At 39.3% G+C, this 15,108-nt stretch overlaps 1 protein-coding gene and 1 pseudogene across 8 annotated transcripts in view; one reads left to right on the top strand and one right to left on the bottom strand.

Annotated features, from left to right (window-relative positions):
- LOC144376372 (palmitoyltransferase ZDHHC19-like) overlaps positions 1–14,436 on the top strand; it is a 112,524-nt gene extending 98,088 nt beyond the window's left edge. For 6 of the 8 annotated variants that reach the window (XR_013436815.1, XR_013436810.1, XR_013436808.1 and 3 more), the window contains 2 exons: positions 2,449–2,571; positions 3,424–14,436. The gene's annotated coding sequence lies outside the window, so the exon portion shown is untranslated. The remainder of the gene's footprint in view (positions 1–2,448; positions 2,572–3,423) is intronic. The other 2 variants (XR_013436812.1, XR_013436814.1) reach the window with 2 other exon arrangements.
- Positions 3,051–5,174, bottom strand: LOC144375736 (melanoma inhibitory activity protein 2 pseudogene; annotated as a pseudogene).
- Positions 14,437–15,108: the final 672 nt, after the last annotated feature.

The raw sequence follows: 15,108 nt of genomic DNA, 5'->3' as shown, positions 1-15,108 counted from the left end.
TCAAACCCAGTGCCTCACACATGCTAGGCAAGTGCTCTACCACTGAGCCCCAGCCCCTTCATCTCATTTTTTAAAAAAAGATATAAAATAATAAACTGTATATACAGGTAAATATAAATTACACAAAGACTATTTGTAAACATGATAATTTGTAAAAATCCTAGCCTCTGAAGCATATGGTAGTTCAACCTCTGATCATAACCAAGAGTCTCCTCTATTTTTTTTTATTGTTGGTTGTTCAAAATATTACATAGTTCTTGATATATCATATTTCACACTTTGATTCAAGTGGATTATGAACTCCTATTTTTACCCCATATACAGATTGCAGAATCACATCAGTTACACTTCCATTGATTTACATATTGACATACTCATGTATGTTGTATTCTGCTGCCTTTCCTATCCTCTACTATCCCCCCTCCCCTCCCCTCCCCTCTTCTCTCTCTACCCCTTCTACTGTAATTCATTTCTCCCCATTGTATTATTTTTCCCTTTCCCCCCACTTCCTCTTGTATGTAATTTTGTATAACCCTGAGGGTCTCCTTCCATTTCCATGCAATTTCCCTTCTCTCTCCCTTTCCCTCCCACCTCTCATCCCTGGTTAATGTTAGTCTTCTTCTCATGCTCTTCTTCCCTACTCTGTTCTTAGTTACTCTCCTTATATCAAAGAAGACAGTTGGCATTTGTTTTTTAGGGATTGACTAGCTTCACTTAGCATAATCTGCTCTAATGCCATCCATTTCCCTCCAAATTCTATGATTTTGTCATTTTTTAATGCAGAGTAATACTCTATTGTGTATAAATGCCACATTTTTTTATCCATTCGTCTATTGAAGGGCATCTAGGTTGCTTCCACAGTCTTGCTATTGTGAATTGTGCTGCTATGAACATCGATGTAGCAGTGTTCCTGTAGCATGCTCTTTTTAGGTCTTTAGGGAATAGACCCAGAAGGGGAATAGCTGGGTCAAATGGTGGTTCCATTCCCTTTAATACCAGCTCTGGGAGGGCTTCTCCTAGCTCCCACCACCAGCCACCAAATGCAGTAATGAGGTTTACTGAAGAGGCTAGCAAGAGGGAATGTGCCAGGGAGTGGACTTTCATTGAGAAACAAAAAAAATTCCAGGGAAAATCCCATCCAATGAAGGTTAAGGGGGGCGGCAGCCCAAGGTCAGGGGCAATGATTGGGTCTTTGGGGCAGTGGCCATTCACACCTCTGCACTGACAAGCCCTCGGACCTGGAGAAGGGTGGGGAAAGCTCTGACACAGCTGTGTCTGAACGCCTCTCACCCAGCCATGGAAGTAACTCAAATCACATGTGAAGATGGCCTCCCACAAATATTGTTTTGTTTTACTTAACTGTCATTTACTTAGTTGGAAGCTGATTTAGTAAGTGGTGTTTTGTTTAGAACAGCCTTTCACCTTTTTTCTCTTGAAGCAAAATGTTGTTAGAGGACTGTATCATGGTATTTCACTATTTCCGTTCGGATTAAAACCTGAAATTAGATTCTTTCAAGTTGACTGGTATAAGACATGAACTATATGAGAAAATATTCACCAATAGTAGTTAGGGCAAAAGTAGTTCTGGATAACAATCAGTGAGTGATCATCAGTTCATTTTATACAGACCATAACTTCGGAACTTTCATCCACTCGCTTAGAGAAAGTAATATTTTATGCTGGCAAGTAAGGACTGATTTGACAACCAGTGTGACTCTTGAGGGAAAACAGAATTATTAGATTTATTAAAAGTGTAGACTTTCTTTTGCAAGACCCGAATTTTTTTTATTTCTATTAATTTTGGGCTCAAGTATCAGGCAGATTCTTCACTGTGCTTCAAATGTTTTAATAGAGCTGCTTCTTATTTTTAAGAAGGAGGTTATACTACTACTTTCATTTTAGGTTTAAATGTATACTTTAAACACATGCACACACACATTTAGAGAGCATATTTAACATTTGAATAAAGCTTTAACTATAGTTAGGGCATTTTTAATACATGTTCGTTCTTGGTCTCTATTGGGTAAAACTTGTTCAAAGTGTTCTCTGTGTTGGCCAATTGTCACTTGTTGGCAATGATATAGAAGTTGAAAGTGAGCAGTTCAAAAAACTTAAAGTAGTTTAGCAGAGTCATTTTATGAGTATCAAATCTAAGAATACCAAAAGCTGAGAATTATGTGTCTGATTCTTTTTTCAGTGTCCTAATAATTCATGTGTATTTTACAAATATCTCCCCAAAAACCAAAGACTAGATAAACCTTTATCAGTGAACCACAGCAGAATGCAATTCTAAATTTTATGAAAATGGGCATAAAATACAAAAGACAGGAACTGGGGTTGTGGGTCAGTGGAACATCCCTCACTTAGCACATGCAAGGTACTGAGTAGGATTCTCAGAACCACATTAAAATTAATTAATTGATTGATTGAGTGATTAATTAATTAAAGGTAGAAGAAGAACTCAAAGATGAAGAACACAAAGAAAAATAGGAAGAAGAAGAAGGAGGAGGAGGAGGAGGGAGGAAGAAGAAGAAGAAGTCATCAAGATGACTCAGGGAAAATGGGAACAGAGTAAGTTTAAATTGTGGTTTCCAATTCCAAAATGTTTCCTGAGAACTGCAACTTTCTTTGTCTTTGAGATCTCCTACTTCCATGACATGTTTAGTAGTGTTTTCTGGTTTACTCTTAATATGCTCTAGTTATTGTTTTATGGGAAAACTAGTTGACATGTCCCACAAGACTGAAAATCAATGAAAATCTTTCATTAAGCATAAAGTTCATTTCACATTTGCTACAATCATAGTAAATACACTTCTTTCTATAAAGGGACTGCCTTTGTTTGGCATTTAAAATATCCCCAAAGGCTAGATGACATACATGAAAATCCCATTGTTGTTTATAGAATAGTGGATTAATCAAATTCAGTGCTATAATCTTTAGAGTAAAATAGAATAGAAATAATTTACTCATAGTATCATATTTAAACCATCTTTATTTCCAAAATACTATCCTAAGAATTATAGTTTTATTTAACTTCAATCGGAGCAAAAGTATAATCACTAACTTAAGTAAAAGCAATTACTTAAAAACTAAAAATGAGAGGTAAGTCAAATTACTTTTGAAGAGAGATCAAAAACATCAGGTTTCTTGTTGATGTTCAATAGCAGGCTCACTTGAAGGCGGAATGAAGCCTGAAGGGCACTCACTTCTACTTTCAGAATGCAGGGGTGGGGGGAGGAAATCCAGCTCTTGGGGGAAGGTCATGAGGAAAATACCTCCATTCATAGACATCTGGCATTGGAAAAAATGGAGGGGGTGGTGGGCCCGGTGGAAAATAATCTCAAGGTGCCCCATACCTGTTTCCTGGAGGAGGCAGAGGGAAAAATGGTCCTCTTCTCATGAACTGACTCCTTGGGTCCACAGGAAACAATTCACCTCTGACTGGAGGAAAAGGTGCCAAAAATGCACTGGAGCCAGTTGCTTGGTTTTCAGCAGGGAGAGATGATTTGGGCACATTGGAATCATCAAGATTGATTTTGGTCTCCTTTCTACTGGATTGACTTTCTGAAGACATAGGCCCATCCTTTTTATCCAAAGAAGGAAGATTAGAACCTCTGAGGTTCTGCTGGTCGCGATGGTCTACCATAATTCGAATAACATCCACCTTGCCAAGGAGGACCCAATGGTGAGGGACCACTGGGGGAATGCTTTCTGCCCAATGCTGCATTTGAAACACCAAGTGCACAGGGATCTTCCTCTACAAGTTCAAATTGAAGCTCCCTTTCAGTTAACTTTTGTCTATTGCGAGCATTTTGTTTCATGAAATAATGGAGGTTTCTTTCAGCAATCCAAACCGCCAACTCACTCTCATGTGCTTTTTTCTCAGAGTAAATAATCTTCCCCTGACAGGACTGAATGGTTCTCTCCAATTCTTCTTTAAGATATTTGGCTCGCTTTCTGTAGGTCTCCAGCTCTTCTCTTGTATGGCCCATCTCTTCTTTGACCTTGGAAAGTTTCTCCTCTTGCTCCACCCGGTAATTTTCCTCTACTCTGAGTTTCCTATGGAGTTTCATCATATTTTCTTGATAGCATTCCATCATGTCTTTAAATTTCTGCTGAAGGTTCTCATTCTCACCTTCAAGCTGTGTATTTTCTGACAGCAAGGTGGCCTGTTCGGTCTTCAGACTTCTAATCTGTTCTCTAAGTTCTTCCTTTGTTTTCTCTACTTCAGATAAGGAAGCACAAGTTTGATATCTTTGTCCTTCTAAGGTTTCTAAGGAGGCCTTTAGCTTAGCACCATCAACCAGTTTCTTCACAGTTCCTTTGGGCTCATCATCCAAGTGAGCACCAATTCCTGATTCACTCGTCATTCCCTGTTCCAAGTTCCCAATGTCTGTTTGGGCTCCCTTGGTTGGAGAAGACCTATCTTTCATCTTCAGCAAGCCTTCAGTCAGAGACTCCATGTGATTTTCTTTATCAATTTGAACTTGTTTTGAATGGAATTGAAAGTCTTCCAATGTGGTGCTCTCTTTACATTGGACACGTCCTTGTTCCCTCCATGCTTCAGCGTCTCCTTGTAAGATCGGTTTCTGATTTTGCTGAAGCTGGGAACATTCATCCAAGGCTTCCTTCATTGCCAGCTGAAGTCCTTCCTCACTCATTTGAAGCAGTCTCAAGTTTGTTTTAATTTCAGCTATTTGTGAGCTGATTGATTCTGATTCACCTTCAAGGGACTTTATCCTTCTCGATATATCTGCCATGATTTCATCCTGTTTACAATGTTTGGCCTTTTGTTCTTTTAGCTCTTTGTCTAGAAAGAGTCTTTCATCCCCATGGCTAGGTTTGGACCTATGCAGCTTTTCATAGGTTGCCTCCAAATTTGGGACGTCTCTTGGACCCTTCTCAGAACTGCTGCCCTTTAAAGTGGACTCTAAGCCTTCAAGCTCTTTTTGAACAAGGCTGACTTTTTCAAGTAGTTCACATTTTTCTTCAATTAGTCTAGAAAGTTTTAAAGCCAGCTGTTTTTCTCTTCTCACATAAAGCCTGCTTCTAACACAATGAAAACTTCTCCACAAAAACAAGAGAAGAGCAAAACATCCAATAGCTCTACACATCACCAACTCCCAAGGAACACCATAAGGATTAGGGCCTGGCTTCATGTCTTCAGACAATGCTGCCACAACCCTGCCTACTTCTTCCAGGACCACCCGCTAATATGGCTGTAGGGCAGTCCTTGGTGCCTCCATCAAGCTAAGTTGGCTTTGGCTCTTGCCACCACAACCACAGCCTGCCCAGGCAGGCCAACGTAGGCTGTGAACACTCAGGGGTTTGGTGAGGAACTCAAACCTGCACCAGGCAACGGAACAGACCACTGAGAACCCCTGCAAGGGGGGGGTTGTGATGGTGGGGAGCTGGGGTGAAGGACTCCCAGGAGCCTTGTGGTGCTCAAGTGCCCATCAGGGGAGTTTTGGCCCCTTCCTTCCCTAACCAGTGCATCCTGAAGTGTCACGGGTTCAAGTCCCTTCCACTCCAGCCAGACAGGAGTCCTCTCTATGCCTCCCACCCCTGAGTTTGGTTTAGGCCAGGCCAAGGAAGGTGGAGCCTCTTAAGTTTCTATACAGTCATAATGCCACTCAGTTTGATGTCATGAAAATTCTAAAGCCTTCTAAACTGTCTCAACAGATTTTATGTCATATATTTATATTTGTACTGCTTGCCCTTTTGCTTTAATGACCCATTGCTTTCCCTGCTTTTGTTCTCTCCCTTTTTTCTTCCTTCCTTCCTTCCTCCCTCCCTTTCTTCATTTTTTCCTTTTTTTCTTCCTTCTTTACTTCCTCCCTTCCTCCCTCCCTTCCTTCTTTTTTCTCCCTTCCCTCCCTTTTCTTTTCTTGCAGTATTGGGCTTTAAACTCCAAGGCCTTCTGCATGCTAGGCCAGCCCACTACCACTCAGCTCTATCCCCAGACCTGCTGACTCTTTCTAGGAAGGTCATTTGAATTATTTCTAAAGGAGAAAACTCTCATGATACACTACTTTCTTTCTTTTTAAAGCTGGGTTAATGACTTATTTTTCTTTTTTTTAATTTTACCCATAACATTGTTTTTATTAAATTTTATTTTTTATAGAGCAAGCAACCATAAAAATTAAACAACTGGTTAAATAAGAACTGTTATTTTTGATCATTGTACTGTCTTTTTTTTTACTTTATTTAAAAAATTTTTTTAGTCACACATGACAGCAGAATGTATTTTTACACATAATACATACATGGATTGTACATACATTAATCATATTGTCCATTATATTCTGCTGCCCTTTCTATCCTCCTTACTCCTCCCCTCCTCTCCCATCCTTTCTATCTATCCAATCTAATGTGACACACTTTTTTTCTTTTTCTCATTAGAACATCATATATGTATTCTGTATAACAATGTGCTTCTCCTTCCATCTTCTGTGCAACTTTCCTTCTCCCTCTTTTTCCCTCCCACCTCTCTTCCCTATTTAGCTTAGTCTTCTTCTCATGCTCTTCCTCCCTATCCCATTTTGAGTCACCCCCCTTATATCAGAGAAGACATTTGGCATTTGTTTTTCAGGGATTGGCTCACTTCACTTAGCATAGTCTACTCTAATGCCATCCATTTGCCTGCAAATGCCATGATCTTGTTATTTTTTAGTGCTGAGTAATATTCCATTGTGTATAAATGCCATATTTTTTTAATCTATTCGTCTATTGAAGGGCATCTAGGTTGGTTCCATAGTCTAGCTATTGTGAATTATGCTGCTATAAACATTGATGTGGCTGTGTCCTGTAGTATGCTCTTTTTAGGTCTTTTTGCTCTAGCCCGAGAAGGGGAATAGCTGGGTCAAATGGTGGTTCCATTCCCAGCTTTCTAAGGAATCTCCATACTGCTTTCCAAATTGGCTGCACCAATTTTCAGTCCCACCAGCAAAGTATGAGTGTACTTTTTTCCCCACATCCTTGCCAGCACTTATTGTTGTTTGACTTCATAATGGCTGCCATTCTTATTGGAGTGAGATGGTATCTTAGAGTAAGTTTTAATTTGAATTTCTCTGACTGCTAGAGATGGTGAGCATTTTTTCATGTATTTGTTGATTGATTGTATGTCCTCCTCTGAGAAGTTTCTGCTCAAGTCCTTGGCCCATTTGTTGATTGTGTTATTTTGTTGTTGTTATTTAACTTTTTGAGTTCTTTGTATACTCTAGAGATTGAGCTCTATCTGATGTTTGAGGGGTAAAAAATTGTTCCCAGGATGTCACCTCAGATATTATTTTTCTTGCTGAGAAAAAACTTTTTAGTTTGAATTTGTCCCATTTGTTGATTCTTGGTTTTAACTCTTGTGCTATGGGTGTCTTATTAAGAAATTTGGGGCCTGTCCCCACATGATGAAGATTAGGGCCAACTTTATCTTCTTTTACATGCAGAGTTTCTGGTCTGATTCCTAGCTCCTTGATCCATTTTGAGTTGACTTTTGTGTATGGTGAGAGAAAGGGATTCAATTTCATTTTGTTGCATATGGATTTCCAGTTCTCCCAGCACCATTGTTGAAAATGCTATTCTTTCTCCATTGCATGTTTTTAGCACCTTTGTCTAATATAAGGTAGTTGTAATTTTGTGGATTTGTCTCTGTGTCCTCTATTTTGTACCCTTGGTCTACCAGCCTGGTTTGGTGCCAGTACCATGCAGGTTTTGTTACTATTGCTCTATAGTATAGTTTAAAATCTGGAATCGTGATACCACCAATTTCACTCTTCCTGCTTAGAATTACTTTAGCTAATCTGGGTCTCTTGTTTTTCCAGATGAATTTCATGATTGCTTTTTCCATTTCTGCAAGAATATCATTGGGATTTTGATGGGAATTGCATTGAATCTGTAAAGTGCTTTTGGTAATATGGCCATCTTAATAATATTAATTCTACCAATCCATGAGCAAGGTAAATCCTTCCATCTTCTAAGGTCTTCTTCTATTTCTTTCTTCAGGGTTCTGTAGTTTTCATTGTATAGCTCTTTCACCTCTTTTGTTAAGTTGATTCCCAGGTATTTTTTTTTTTGAGGATATTGTGAATGGAGTAGTTGTCCTCATTTCCATTTCAGAGAATTTGTCACTGATATACAGGAATGCCTTTGATTTATTGGTATTGATTTTATATCCTGCACTTTGCTGGATTCATTTACTAGTTCTAGAAGTTTCTTGGTTGAATTTTTTGGGTCTGCTAGGTATAGGATCATGTCATCGGCAAATTTGCATCCACACACCACACCAACCTGCAGGGATCCTGATGTTGTATCATCAAACACTGATCCCAGTTTCCCAGAAAATGTGTTGGTAAATATGTTACTTATTTTTTCACACAATACCCCACTCTTCAAAGGGAATTGTAGCAGCAGGAAGGGGTGAATCCTAGGTTGATCTGCAGATTGTGGTCCACGAGTCTGTTCAGATTGCGGGTTTGGGGCTCGTGTCTGGAATCTTACTGGCAAGCAAAGCCTCTGGGTTCTGCGTTGTGCTTCCCACTCTGGTAGAATCTGTGAAAGGTTCACTGTATGGTGTCCTGTCACATGCTCTGAAATGTAGTTTTTCCATCATGGCAGGACCTGGTGGAGAAGCATTTTGACTGTTTTCTCGGGTCCATGTGCAGAGCCCCCAGACACAGTATCTCCTCTACTCTGACATCTTAGTTCTCTCCCTGAAAATCTCATCTGGTTTTCACTTTCTAAGAGGAATACCATTGATCGTCATTGATTTTGATTGTAACTGCATTAAATCTGTTTAGTGTTTTTGGTAGTATGGCCAATTTGATAAAATTAATTCTGCCTAGCAAAGAGCAAGGTAGACATTTCTACCTTCTAAGGTCTTCTTCTATGACTCTTATTAGGGTTTTGTAGGTTTTGTTTTATAGATCTGTCACCTCTTTCTTTAAATTCATTTCTAAGTGTCTTATTTTTTTCAGGTTATTGTGAATGGGGCAGTTTCATACATTTCAGTCTCAGAGGCTTATATGCAGAAATTCCTTTTATATATTGGTGTTGATTTTATATCCTGCTACTTTGCTGAACTCATTTACTAGTTTTAGAAGTTTTCTGATGGACTTTTTAGTTCTTCTAGATATAGAATCGTATGATCAGCAAATAGTACTAATTTACGTTCTTCTTTTCCTATACACAGCCCTTTGATTTACTTTGTCTCTCTAATTGTTCTGGACAGTGTTTCAAAAATTATGTTTAATAGAAGTGGAGAAACAGGGCATTCCTGTCTTGTTGCAATTCTTAGATGGAATGCCTTCCTTTTTTCTGTATTTAGAATAATGTTGGCCTGAGGCTTCGCAGAGATAGCCTTTATGATGTTGACATGAGTTCCTGTTATCCCTAGTTTTTCCAATGTTTTGAACATAAAGCAGTGCTGTATTTTGTCAAATGCTTTTTCTGCATCTATTGAGATGGTCATATGGTTCTTATCTTGAAGTCTATTGATGTGATGAATTATATTGATTGATTTCCATATGTTGAACAAACCTTGCATACCTGGGATGAATCCCACCTGATCATGGTGCGTAATATTTTTTATATGTTTTTGTATTCAATTTGCCAGAATTTAATTGAGGATTTTTGCATATATATTCATTAGAGATACTGGTCTGAGGTTTTCTTTCTTTGAGGTTTCTTTCTCTAGTTTGGGAATCAGGGTGATATTGGCCTCATAGAATGAAGTTGGAAGTACTCCTTCTTTTTCTGTTTTCTGAAATAGATTGAAGAGTATTGGTACTAGTTCTTCCTGAGAAGTCTTTTAAAACTTGGCTCTATATCTATCTGGTCCTGGGCTTTTCTTGGTTGCTGATCTTTTGATGACTTCTTCTAGGTCCTCACTTGATATTGGTCTCTTTAAGTGATGTATGTTGGGGATGCAAATCAAGTCAAGATGGAGCCTGGCAGTTTGACAGGAGGAGTGGTTTGTTAAGCAATGCAAGCGAGCCATTAAAATGATGAGGATTCCTTATTGGCTGACTGCTGTATCTAGATGATGTTAATTGAGTCAAGCTGTGTGTAATTAGTTAGGTATATATACCTCTGTTGTCCTGCAGAAAAGCGGTTCCGCTACCTTAGGAGCCCACTACTTTGAGTTCTCGCTCAGTTCCGCTGAGTTCACTTGCAATAAAGTAGTTCCCACTTCAACCTTCAAGTTGCTTGTCACCTCCCGGTTATTTGCCAAGCTGGACTGTAGCAAATGTATATCTTCCTGGCTCAATCTGGGCAGGTCATATGACTTTAGGAATTTACTGATGCCTTCACTATCATCTATTTTATTAGAGTTATGGTTTCAATATAATTTCTATTTATCTTCTGTTTTTCTGTAGTGTCTGTTTTGATATTTATTTTTTCAAAATGTATGCTAGTAATTTGGGTTCTCGCTCTTCTTCTCTTTGTTAGCATGACTAGCATGAATTCCAGTGAAGACTATTTGTAAACATGTTAAAGACCCAAGTCTGAGAAAGACAGAGCTGAGTATCAGAAAGGTCAGAGCATGACAGGGTGAGCAAGGCAGCTGCACCCATTGGCTGAGCTGGTCTTTGGGGGATGGTGTGAAGCTGTACCAACTATGACTTTGCTAAGTGCAATCCTGGGAGCACTTGAGCTCGGTCTGAGGTGGGGAGAGGGTCCTGGAGCAGAAACCCTGTGCAAAATCCACCATCACACAATATTTCCAAAGGACCTGTCACATCCAGTCCTTGTTAGCATGAAAGACTCTCAATACTGTTTGCAAAAAAATTGTGTCATGTTTAATTCGCAAATAATTACAAAGGGCTAGGTGTGTATGTGAGAGCAGGGTAGCTGGATTGTGGTGTTGAGTAAAAGAAGACATTCTGCCAGTTTTAGAGCATTGCTGAACTGGTCCATTTCTAAAAACAAAATACATATTTGTTGATTGACTTGATTGTTAATTATAGTTCTGCCTGCCATTCACACAGCTACTCCGTAAGACACACTTAATCATTGTTGTTGTTTTTCTAAGTGTACTATTGGCAGAGTTTAGAGTCTTTGAATTTTTTTTTTCTAGGCAAAGAGGCTTTTTCATGCTGGGGATGATGAAAAGTGTCCAGTGCAAAGGTCTAAGTACTTCATGTGACACAAGCTTTATTAAGATACACTGTGATAGGCTAAAAATGATTTTATTAAATTGCCAGGTCTTAGGAATGGGAGCAGATTGGGGAGCCTTGAAAGAGAGACTCACAGTGCTCTCTGGATGTCTGAGGCTACTTGAGTTGTGGCCAGGCCTAAGATCCTGTCCCTAAGGCTGGGGTTTTACACTTGGTATGTGCTCCTTGCTCCTGGTAGCATCTGTTTTTATAGCATTCCTCAGTTTCAGCACTGCTGGGAAGTACTCTATGTACCCCTGACCTCTCTTAAAAAGAGAAAATTCTCCACCACTAGCAACACATATATGGGTCGAATGTTAATTTAAAAATTTCACATTGAGCAGGAACCTGCTCTGCAGAGGAGCATACCACACTGGAAAAAGGATATTCTTAAGTATGCAAGTTGCTGAATGAGTGGTTTATTGGTGTCCCCATTGCTCATCTAGTGAAATTTATTGTTTGGTTTTTTTTTTAAATAGAGGGCAAGTGTTATTTGACTATTGTTGCACAACAAATCACCCAACACTCAGAGGCTTAATAGCTCGCATGGTTTCTCTGGGCCAGAGAGCCAGGAGTGGCTTGGTGGGGCAGTTCTGGCTTGAGATCTCCCCTGAGGCTGCAGTCATCTGGAAGCTTGTCCAGGGTAATTCACTGTCAGACTGTAAAGTGGGTGCTGACTGTTGGTGGGCACCTCAGCTCCGCTCCAGCCCATGGAGATGCTTGAGTGCCTTCCGATCATAGTGGCTGGCTTCCCCAGAGTGATCCGGAAGGTCACAAAGGAAGCTGTAATGTCTTTTATGACCCAGCCTTGGATGTCACATACCACCTCTTCTGCCATATTCTTTGACACCCAGATTAGCTATGATTCAATATGAAAAGAAACCATATGAGGCTTGGCTGACCAGGAGGTGAGGATCAATGAGGACCATCTTGCAAGCTGGCTGCCATGGTCAGTATAGAAAGCAGATGCACTCCTAGGAGCCACAATTCTGCCTGAATGCCCTCAGTCAGTACCAACATTGGTTCCACAGGGCCATGGAGTTGGATTACTTCCCAGTGTTATAGAGCCATGATTTTTCCTAAATCGAGGCTCTGTACTACCTTAAACGAGACCTTCTTTGCTCCTCTGTGTTTGTGGTGTTGCTCTGAAAAACAGCAAACATTTCTCACCCAGGTTTTGTCTAGATTGGAGTGCTTCAGTGCCTGCAGGGGTTGCTTTCAACTAGAGAACTTTGACAGAGATCAGTCAAAGCCCAGCATCTGTTTAACCTTCTCATACTTAGCACTTGGGGTTATCACATTAAAGTCTAAATGTTGCTATTGCATGTGAGTCAATTATAAAGGAGACATTTCTCAGGAAAATAAACATCATCTTTGGCTAGTCAAGGTACTTAATTGCAACAGTAGAAAGCAGTTATGCTAATTTAAGCTCAAAAGAAACTTCCTGATATTGGATCCTTTTCCACATCATTGGGAAAGTCAGAGATCTGAGCTTAGAAAATGGACCAGAACAGGAAGGTGGACAGCACTTCCCAGACAAACCATTGCCCAGAACAAGACTGGGGAGGATGTTATTGCTACATCTGCTGGGAACCACGGAGCCTCAGCTGGCATTTCTGCTACCCCACAGCTGCCAGGGACACAGTGCACTCATTATTGCTGCCCCTGCTGCCACCCTTCGACGCAGTACCATAGTCAGGTTCCTTCATCTCTAGAGTGTTTTCCTGTTGACTCTCCTGTTCTTCATCTTCAGATCCTGGCTCAAGTCTGGGGCAGGTGGGATTCTGACTGGCTGAGTCTAAACCATGTGCTCATCTCCTAGTTATGAGGGAGACAGGAAAGACATCATCTGGACTTCTCAGCTTCCATGGTGGGAAGAGGATTCAGCTTCCTGTGAAGACTCATAAGGTGGTAGATGCACAAACAGAAGAGCTATTCCAGTTGCTGGTCCATCAAAACAACATGATAAAGCAATAATTGCGCAACACAGAAATGTCCAGTACGGTTAGTTCCTGATTGTGTTTTTCACCTGGAAAACATGTGAGAAATTGATCTGGGCTGACTGATTTGTCAAAAGACCAAAGAATGTCTTAAAAAATGTCCAGTGAGAAATAACATCAGGGCTGGCTGTGTAGCTTAGTGGTACAGCATTTGTCTATCATATGCAAGGCTCTGGGTTAAATCTCTAGCACCACAGGGGGAAAAAAAAGGAAATGACAGCAACATCAAAGTGAGAAGGTGTACAATTGGGGCTGGTGATGCAGAGTGCTTGCCTACCATGTATGAGGACCATCCCCAGCACAAGGAAAGGAAATGGAAAAAAGAAATATAGCTCAAATAGAAGGACAAGTAGCCCAACTTAAAAACTGGTCAAAGTATCTAAATAGACATTTCTTCAGAGAAGTTATACAAATTGCCAATGAAAGTTGCTCAATGTCATTAGCCATCAGGGAAATACAAACCAAAATCACAATGAGATACCATTTCACATTCAGAAAAATGGCTATAATAAAATGACAGATAATAATAAGAGTTGGTGGAAGATGAGGAGGAATTAGAATCTTCACATATTATTGGGAGGGAATATAAAATGGTGCAGCCATATTGGAAAACAGTCTAGCTATTCTTCAAAAGAGTAAACATAGGGTTATCGTATGACCTAGCAATTCTATTTCTAGAAAATAACCAAGAGAAATAAAAATGTTTATCAAATTGGGCAAAAACATGTACATAAATGTTTATAGAAACATTATTCATAATAGCCAAAAGGTAAAAACAACCCAAACTTCTATCAACTGATGAGTCAATAAATAAAATATGGTATGTCTGTTCTAATATTCCATTCTATATAATGGAATATTATTTGACCATAAAAGGGAATAGTATACAGATACTTGCTACATTACAGGTGAATCTTGAAAAATAGTAAAATATGCCAGATGCAAAAAGCTAGGTGTGGTATGATTCCATTTAATGACAGATTCAGAATAAGCAAATACATAGAGAGATAGTAGATCAATGTTTCTTAGGTCTGCAAAGGGATGGGGAACTGGGAAAGATAGCTAAAATGTATAGGGTTTCCTTTTAAGATACAGAAAGTGTTCTAAAATTGAGTTGCCATTGTTGTATGTAACTATGGATATATTAAACCCCATCAAATTGTATACTTTTAAAGGGTGAATTATATAAATTATATCTCAATAGTACTGTTATTCAAAAAGAAGAAATACTTGCTTATGATAGAAAAGTAAAAAGGAAGAGAAAAATAAAACTTTATAAATATTAACATCTGGAGTATGTCTTTTGTTTCTTTTCTAGGAAAAGCATTCTTAAAAATTTATTTTATGTATTTTTAAGCATAGTACATATTTAATTTTGTCCAGTTTTTTTCTAACATAAATATTTCTCTTGTTTGTATTGCAATCTGTGATGCAAACATTGTTTTTAGCGATTGCACAACATATTTCACCAAGTGGCTGTTATTAAGCCCCTCAAGCATTTGCTCCTGTTGGCCATTTAAATTATTTCCATTTTTTTTTTTTTTTGGCTATCATGCCTATACTTTGATGAGCATCTTTGTTCATGAAGTTTGAGATTTAAAATCATTCCTTGGGGCAGATTGAAATAGAAGGATTTTTGGGTTAAAGAGCTTGCATATATTAAGGCTCTTGATACATAGGGCCAGCTTGCTTTGTAAAGGAGATTTTCCCTCTTAAAAAAATGCCCTTTAAGGGAAAGAAAATCTCATGCTTCACTTCCCCTCAACCCCCTGTGGCCTAAACTCAGCTTTTTCCTTTGATCCTCTGCGTTTTCCTTCTCCCTCCTCATTTCTGTTGGAAATGGATCTGTGCTGTGACATATGCGGTCAATACTGGAGGTTTTTCCACCTGGGCCTCTGAGTTGATGGCTGTCGGATAACATCTAAGTCATTGTATTGGATTTTTTCAAGGCATAAATT

Source organism: Ictidomys tridecemlineatus, chromosome 3 (assembly GCF_052094955.1).
Source record: "Ictidomys tridecemlineatus isolate mIctTri1 chromosome 3, mIctTri1.hap1, whole genome shotgun sequence".
Lineage (NCBI taxonomy): Eukaryota > Metazoa > Chordata > Mammalia > Rodentia > Sciuridae > Ictidomys > Ictidomys tridecemlineatus.
Note: the sequence above shows the minus strand (reverse complement) of the source record. Positions and strands in the feature narration are given on the sequence as shown.